This window comes from Coregonus lavaretus (assembly GCF_964263955.1).
Source record: "Coregonus lavaretus genome assembly, contig: HAP1_SCAFFOLD_1040, whole genome shotgun sequence".
Taxonomy (NCBI): domain Eukaryota; kingdom Metazoa; phylum Chordata; class Actinopteri; order Salmoniformes; family Salmonidae; genus Coregonus; species Coregonus lavaretus.
This window is the reverse complement of record NW_028160909.1, coordinates 164,581-173,257: the sequence shown is the minus strand read 5'-3', so window position 1 is coordinate 173,257 and position 8,677 is coordinate 164,581. Positions and strand designations below refer to the sequence as shown.

Below are 8,677 nucleotides of genomic sequence, written 5' to 3'. Positions count from 1 at the left end.
CAGGATGCTCTCAATTGTGCATCTGTAAAAGTTTGTGAGGGTTTTAGGTGCCAAGCCAAATTTCTTTAGCCTCCTGAGGTTGAAGAGGCGATGTTGAGCCTTCTTCACCACACTGTCTGTGTGAGTGGACCATTTCAGTTTGTCAGTGATATGTACGCAGAGGAACTTGAAACTTTCCACCTTCTCCAGTGCTGTCCCGTCGATGTGGATATGGGGATGCACCCTCTGCGGTTTCCTGAAGTCCACGATCATCTCCTTTGTTTTGTTGAAGTGAGAGGTTATTTTCCTGGCACCACACTCCCAGAGCCCTCACCTCCTCCCTGTAGGCGGTTTCGTCATTGTTGGTAATCAAGCCTACTACTGTTGTGTCGTCTGCAAACTTGATGATTGAGTTGGAGGCGTGCTTGGCCACGCTGTCATTGGTGAACAGGGAGTACAGGAGGGGGCTGAACACGCACCCTTGTGGGGTGTTGAGGATCAGCGAAGTGGAGATGTTGTTTCCTACCTTCACCACCTGGGGGCGGCCCATCAGGAAGTCCAGGACCCAGTTGCACAGGACGGGGTTCAGACCCAGGGCCTCGAGCTTAATGATGAGCTTGGAGGGTACTATGGTGTTGAAAGCTGAGCTATAGTCAATGAACAGCATTCTTACATAGGTATTCCTCTTGTCCAGATGGGATAGGGCAGTGTGCAGTGTGATGGCGATTGCATCGTCTGTGGATCTATTGGGGCGGTAAGCAAATTGAAGTGGGCCTAGGGTGACAGGTAAGTTAGAGGTGATATGATCCTTGACTAATCTCTCAAAGCACTTGTGTGTGTGTGTGTGTGTGTGTCCAGTGTGTGTGTTTGTGTGTGTCCTGTGTGTGTGTGTGTGTCAGTGTTACCATGGTTATTATTTACAGGGACACTGAGGAGTCAACATCATGAACCCAAAACCCTGGATAGAGGGACTCAGTGAATGTGGAGTGGAATGTGTACAGGTGGGTCAGTGTGTCAGAGGAGACTCTGTAGAAGGACAGAGTGCCGGCTGGCCAGTCCAGATACACTCCTACTCTGTGGGAGCTGGAGGAGGGGACGTCTATGGGAGTGGACTTATTATTGTGCCTGGCAGAGTAACTGTTGTCAGAGCAGATCAGACTCCAGGACTTGTCATTGTGTCCAAGACAACAGTCAATACCCCCTCCTCTCCTGCTGATTCCTTTATATGCCACTCCTATATCAGCCCCTCTCCCACTCCACTCTACCTCCCAGTAACAGCGCCCAGTCAGACCCTCTCTACACAGCACCTGTCCACAGTCCTCAAATCTCTCTGGGTGATCAGGATACGGCTGCTTCTCTCTCCTACCTGTCACCTTTCTGTTCTCCTCAGACAGAGAGAGGAGTCTGTTTACTGTGTTTGGGTCCAGTGTGAGATCACAGACATCTGATGGATGAAACCAGACACAATATTAGAAATCATCATCATTCACATTAGAATGTTAACTCACTTTTCACTAATTCATTTAATGTAGATGTTTCTAGGTATCAAAAGGAGAAGTTAAGGTAACTTGAGACTTGGTGAATGATCATATGTTATACTGTATGGTAATATAAAACACACATATTCCCATTAATTACACACATACACACATCCTGAACAAACACAAACACACATCCTGAACACACACACACACACCCGGAACACACACACAAACCTGTATGCATGCATGAACACACACACACATTTCTAAAGTAACACGAACACGCAACGCACACACACACACACATTGTCAAAGCAACTCTTTGTAAACTTTGGTGTCCCTGATTTGTGCTTCTGTAGAACTACAGCTGATATTTAATATGACCAAGTAAGTAATGATGGTGGTCTTTGACTTTGACTTCACTTGAATTAAGACTTATTCTTAGTCATATTCTTCACAGCAGTCAACACTCACATTTTCTAAGTCCAGGTTTCATTGTGTTCTCTCCACCATGTTCCACACTGTAGCGGTAAGCAGAAGAACAGACAGTCATTGAGGGATACACCTTAACTCAACACACACACACACACACACACACACACACACACACACACACACACACACACACACACACACACACACACACACACACACACACACACACACACACACACACAGTCAGTATATACATTTGTCCAAGTGTGTGGGTGTGTGTGTGTCCACTGTTTGTGTGTCCAGTGAGTGTGTGTGTGTGTGTCCAGTGTGTGTGTGTGTGTGTGTGTCCAGTGTGTGTGTTTCCAGTGTGTGTGTGTGTGTGTGTGTGTGTGTGTGTGTGTGTGTGTGTGTGTGTGCGTGTGTGTGTGTGTCCAGTGTGTGTGTGTGTGTGTGTGTGTCTGTCCAGTGTGTGTGTGTTTGTCCAGTGTGTGTGTCCAGTGTGTGTGTGTCCAGTGTGTGTGTGTGTGTGTGTCCAGTGTGTGTGTGTGTGTGTGTGTGTGTGTGTGTGTGTGTGTGTGTGTGTTTGTACAGTGTGTGTGTGTGTCCAGTGTGTGTGTGTGTCCAGCGTGTGTGTGTGTCCAGTGTGTGTGTGTGTGTGTTTGTCCAGTGTGTGTATGTGTGTCCATTGTGTGTGTGTGTCCAGTGTGTGTGTATGTCTAGTGTGTGTGTCTAGTGTGTGTGTGTCCACTGTTTGTGTGCGTCCAGTGAGTGTGTGTGTGTGTGTGTGTGTCCAGTGTGTGTGTGTGTGTGTGTCCAGTGTGTGTGTGTCCAGTGTGTGTGTGTGTGTGTGTGTGTCCAGTGTGTGTGTGTGTGTGTGTCTGTCAAGTGTGTGTGTTTGTGTGTCCAGTGTGTGTGTGTGTGTGTGTCCAGTGTGTGTGTGTGTGTCCTGTGTGTGTGTGTGTGTGTGTGTGTGTGTTTGTCCAGTGTGTGTGTGTGTTTGTCCAGTGTGTGTGTTTCCCCAGTGTGTGTGTTTCCAGTGTGTGTGTGTGTGTCCAGTGTGTGTGTTTGTCCAGTGTGTGTATGTGTGTCCATTGTGTGTGTGTCCAGTGTGTGTGTATGTCTAGTGTGTGTGTGTGTGTGTGTGTGTGTGTGTGTGTCTAGTGTATGTGTGTGTCCAGTGTGTGTGTGTGTGTGTGTCCAGTGTGAGTACGTCTGTGTGTTTGTGTGTGTCCAGTGTGTGTCCAGTGTGTGTGTGTTTGTGTGTGTGTCCAGTGTGTGGTTGTGTGTGTGTGTGTGTCATTTGTGTGTATGTGTCCAGTGTGTGTGTTTACAGTGTGTGTGTGTGTGTGTGTGTGTGTGTGTGTGTGTGTTTGTGTGTGTGTGTGTCCAGTGTGAGTAAGTCTGTGTGTTTGTGTGTGTCCAGTGTGTGTCCAGTGTGTGTGTGTTTGTGTGTGTGTCCAGTGTGTGTTTGTGTTTGTGTGTGTGTCCGGTGTGTGTCCAGTGTGTGTGTGTGTGTGTGTGTGTGTGTGTGTGTGTGTGTGTGTGTGTGTGTGTGTCCAGTGTCTGTGTGTGTGCGTGTGTGTGTCCAGTGTGTGTGTGTGTGTGTTTGTCCAGTGTGTGTGTGTGTCTAGTGTGAGTGTGTGTGTGTGTCCAGTGTGTGTGTTTGTCCAGTGTGTGTGTGTGTGTTTGTCCAGTGTGTGTGTGTGTCTAGTGTGAGTGTGTGTGTGTGTCCAGTGTGTGTGTTTGTCCAGTGTGTGTGTGTGTGTGTGTGTGTGTGCGTCCTTTGTGTGTGTGTGTGTCTTTTTTGTATATGTGTCCAGTGTGTGTGTTTACAGTGTGTGTGTGTGTGTGTGTGTGTGTGTCCAGTGTGTGTGTGTGTGTCCAGTGTGTATGTGTGTCCAGTGTGTGTGTGTGTGTCCAGTGTGTGTACTGATACACGTGCACACACACACACTGGACACACACACACACACACCGGACACACACACACACACCGGACACACACACACACACATGCACACACACACACACACACACTGGACACCCACACACACTGGAAACACACACACACACACCGGACACACACACACACACACACACACACACACACACACACACACACACACACACACACACACACACACACACACACAGGACACACACACACACACACCGGGGACACACACACACACACACACACACAAACACACACAGCCTTTATATAACCATCCTTTTTACGCTGCTGCTACTCTGTTAAGTATTTATGCATAGTCACTTTAACTCTACCCACATGTACATATTACCTCAACTACCTCAACTAGCCGGTGCCCCCGCACATTGACTATGCAACGGTACCCCCCTGTATATATAGCCTCCCTACTGTCACTTTATTTTATTGTATATATAGCCTCCCTACTGTCACTTTATTTTACTTCTGCTCTTTTTTTCTCAACACTTTTTTGTTGTTGTTTTATTCTTACTTTTTTGTTTAAAATAAATGCACTGTTGGTTAAGGGCTGTAAGTAAGCATTTCACTGTAATGTCTGCACCTGTTGTATTCGGCGCATGTGACCAATAAAATTTGATTTGATTTGATTTGATTTAACGTAGTCCAAGTGGTGGTCAGAATGTTTGTCTTAACTAGCCTGATAACTCCAACATGTCTGATATGAAAATTGACATAAACCCTCTACATACTTGAGTTTCTCCAGTCTGCAGTGTGGATCCTCCAGTCCAGCAGAGAGCAGTCTGACTCCTGAGTCTCCTGGGTGATTGTAGCTCAGGTCCAGCTCTCTCAGGTGTGAGGGGTTTGACTTCAGAGCTGAGACCAGAGAAGCACAGCCATCCTCTGTGACTAGACAGCCTGACAGCCTGCAAAGAGTCAAATCATATTAAAACCACACTGCTATTCTTTGGTGGTGAAAATAGAGTGGCAGTATATTTTTTCAACATATTCAGATATATCAGTGTCCTGAAACCTGCCATATCTATTCATAAATTAATGTATCATTATTAGAAATTATCAAAGTATTGCTTGTAGAGAGAAAAATATAAAAGTACTAATATTTGAGTAGACTGACCAGAGCAGTTTAAAAAGCAGTATCAGTCAAAAGACAGACAGTGAGGTATCAGATTTAGATTGTCCACAGTATATCTATTTTGACAGTGAAGCTAACATTTTAAATGTGGCTCTATTGCAGCATTTTGGATTTGAGATCAAATGTTTCATATGAGGTGACAGTATATAATGTCACCTTTTATTTGAGGGTATTTTCATACATATCTGTTTCACCGTTTATTAATGAAAGCACTTTCTGTATCTAGTCCCCCTATTTGAAGAAGTCATAAGTATTCTGACCAATTCACTTAGTGTATTAAAGTAGTCAAAAGTTGAGTATTTGGTCCCAAACTCATTGGTTGCATTTGCAGTTTGTTTTGGTTGTGTTTTGGGTTATGTTTTGCCCGATAGTAACTGAATGGTGGATGATGACTGGAGTAATTTTCTGTCTAAGTGAGTAGATAACATGTTTCTAAACACTACTAAATTAATCCTGATGATGTCATGATTAAGAAAAATAATGAATGAATCATGAATAACAATGAATGAGAAAGTTACAGAGGCTACAACAAAACATGCTAACCTCTCACCATTACCAATAACAGAGGAGGTATGATCCTTGTTCCTCTGTATTTTTCTCATTCATCATCATTCACAATTCATGAATCATTATTCATAATCATGGTAGCATCCACATGAATATAGAAGTGTTCAGAAACATCTTCTATTCTTACTGACAATACAAGTGAAGTGACTCCAAAATGACAGGACATTATTCACCATTCAGTTTCTTTTGGGAAAAACATCATCCAAAACACAACCAAGACAAACTGCAAATGCATTCAACAAGTTTGTAGAATCACAAGCTTGATGTCATCACTGCAGGTAAGGAATATTGGACCAAATACTAAACTTATGACTACTTTAATACAATATAAGTGAATATGTCCAAATTATTAAGACTTTTTCAAAATGGGAGAACTAGATACATAAAGTGCTTTCATATCTAAACAGTAACTCAGATATGTATGAAAATAGTCTCAAATAAAAGGTGACATTATATACTGTCACCTAATATGAAACATTCTATCTCAAATCCAAAATGCTGGAGCATAGCACCAAATGTAAAACTGTAAGCTTCACTGTCCAAACAAATATGGTGTGGACTATGTGTGCCTGGTAAACACATGTGGATCTGGTGAACAGTTATCACTTGTTGACCAACTACAGGAATACTGACCTCAGAGTCTCCAGTTTACAGTGGGGATTCCCCAGTCCAGCAGAGAGCAGCTTCACTCCTGAATCTTTCAGGTCATTGTTACTCAGATCCAGCTCTCTCAGGTGTGAGGGGTTTGACTTCAGAGCTGAGACCAGAGAAGCACAGCCTTCCTCTGTGACTCCACAGCCTGACAGCCTGACAAAGAGATCATCATGATTTCACAAAACTGTTAATTTAACACCAGTAGTGTAGAAGGACAATGGCAGATGCATTTAGTTTATTCTCTTAAACAACATATAGATTAATCTTCCGTCTCCTAGAATTGTATGGTCATATTGTTATACAAATGTGAACACCAATGCATAGATTCAATATGTTTTTCAATAATACATATATTTCTCTAAACTGAATATTTCTTCCTGATAATTAGTACTTAAATATAATTGTATTTACTCACAGAGCAGCTCTGGAGGCTTTGACCACTGGCAGCAGCCTCAGAAGACCTTCCTCTGATCTGGAGTATTTCTTCAGGTCAAACACATCCAGCTCCTTTTCTGAAGTCAACAACACAAAGACCAGAGCTGACCACTGTGCAGGTGACAGTTCTTCTTCTGAGAGACTTCCTGATCTCAGGTAGCTTTGAACTTCCTCCACTAGAGAATGGTCATTCAGTTCATTAAGACAGTGGAACAGATTGATGCACCTCTCTGGAGAGGTATTCTCCCTGATCTTCTCCTTGATGTACTTGACTGTTTCTTCATGGCTCTGTGAGCTGCTTCTTGTCTTTGTCAGTAGACCTCGTAAGTGCTTCTGATTGGACTCCAGTGAGAGGCCCAGAAGGAAGCGGAGGAAAAGGTCCAGGTTTCCCGTCTCACTTTGTAAGGCTTTATCCACAGCACTCTTGTAGACAGTAACTTTACGCTTGTGTCTGATCCTCACAGAAAAGTTCCTGGACGTTGATTGCTGTTCCGCCATTAGATTCTCATTGTTGTTGATGAATGAGAGGAACACATATACAGCAGCCAGAAACTCCTGAATGCTCAGATGCACGAAGCAGTACACCTTGTCCTGGTACAGCACACATTCCTCTTTAAATATCTGTGTGCACAATCCTGAGTACACTGAGGCTTCATTGACATCAATGCCAGCCTCTTTCAGGTCTTCTTCATAGAAAATCAGATTGCCATTCACAAGCTGTTGAAAAGCCAGTTTTCCCAGTGACAGAATGCTCTCTTTATTCCAGTGTGGACCTGTCTCTTCTTTCCCAAGGTACTTTTCATTCTTCTGTTTGGCATGAAACTCCACAAGGTGTATGAACATCTCAGTCAGAGTCTTGGGCATCTCTTCTGTCTTGTCTGTACTCAACATGTGTTCAAGGACTATTGCAGAAATCCAACAGAAGACTGGAATGTGGCACATGATGTGGAGGCTCCTTGATGTCTTTATGTGTGAGAGGATTCCTGCTGGCCAGGTCCTCATCATTGAATCTCTTCCTGAAGTACTCCTCCTTCTGTGGGTCATTGAACCCTCGTACCTCTGTCACCTGGTCAACACACCCTGAAGGGATCTTATTGGCTGCTGCAGGTCGGGTAGTTATCCAGAGGAGAGCAGAGGGAAGCAGATTTCCCTTGATGAGATTTGTCAGCAGAACATCCACTGAGGTTGACTCAGTGACGTCACAACAGATCTTGTTCTTCTGGAAGTCTAGGGGCAGTCGGCACTCATCCAGACCATCAAAGATGAACAGAACTTTGTACTTGTCGTAGTTGGAGATTCTTGATTCTTTGGTTTCCATTGAGAAGTGATTGAGAAGTTTAATCAAAGTGTGTTTTTCCATTTTCATCAAATTCAGCTCCCGAAAAGGGAATGAAAATACAAATTGGACATCCTGATTTGCTTTCCTTCAGCCCAGTCCAGAATGAACTTTCTGCACAGAGACTGTTTTTCCAATGCCAGCGACTCCCTTTGTCAATACAGTTCTGATAGGTTTGTCTTGTCCAGTTAAGGGTTTGAAGATGTCGTTACATTTGATTGCAGTCTCTGGTCTTGCTTGTTTCCTGGTTGTTGTCTCAATCTGTCTCAGCTCATGTTCATTATTGACCTCTCCTGTTCCACCCTCTGTGATGTAGAGCTCTGTGTAGATCTTATTGAGAAGTGTTGGGTTTCCTTGTTTAGCGATCCCCTCAAATACACATTGAAACTTCTTCTTTAGATAGATTTGAGTTCACGTTGGCAAATCACAGCAAGCTCATCTGAATGAAGAAATAACACAGAGGATATTAATATTACGTCTGTTTTAATGCCTACAGTATTCTAGGACTGTTATACATTTTTTAATTATAATCATTGCTTCGCTTAATTGACTGTATAAATGTGTAAATGTTTTCATAATGCATTACAGACTAGTGTGACTGATTATATTATTATTGGTATTATCTCTCTCTCTCTCTCTCTCTCTCTCTCGTCTCTCTCTCTCTCTCTCTCTCTCTCTCTCTCTCTCTCTCT

General features: G+C 43.5%; 1 pseudogene across 1 annotated transcript; it reads right to left on the bottom strand.

Annotated features, from left to right (window-relative positions):
• Positions 1–896: 896 nt before the first annotated feature.
• Positions 897–8,168, bottom strand: LOC311121312 (NLR family CARD domain-containing protein 3-like; annotated as a pseudogene). Its single transcript, XR_014615937.1, has 5 exons — positions 6,630–8,168; positions 6,194–6,367; positions 4,649–4,766; positions 1,935–1,947; positions 897–1,423 (listed from the first exon to the last, which is right to left on the bottom strand). The product of XR_014615937.1 is annotated as an NLR family CARD domain-containing protein 3-like (transcript).
• Between the last annotated feature and the right edge of the window lie 509 nt (positions 8,169–8,677).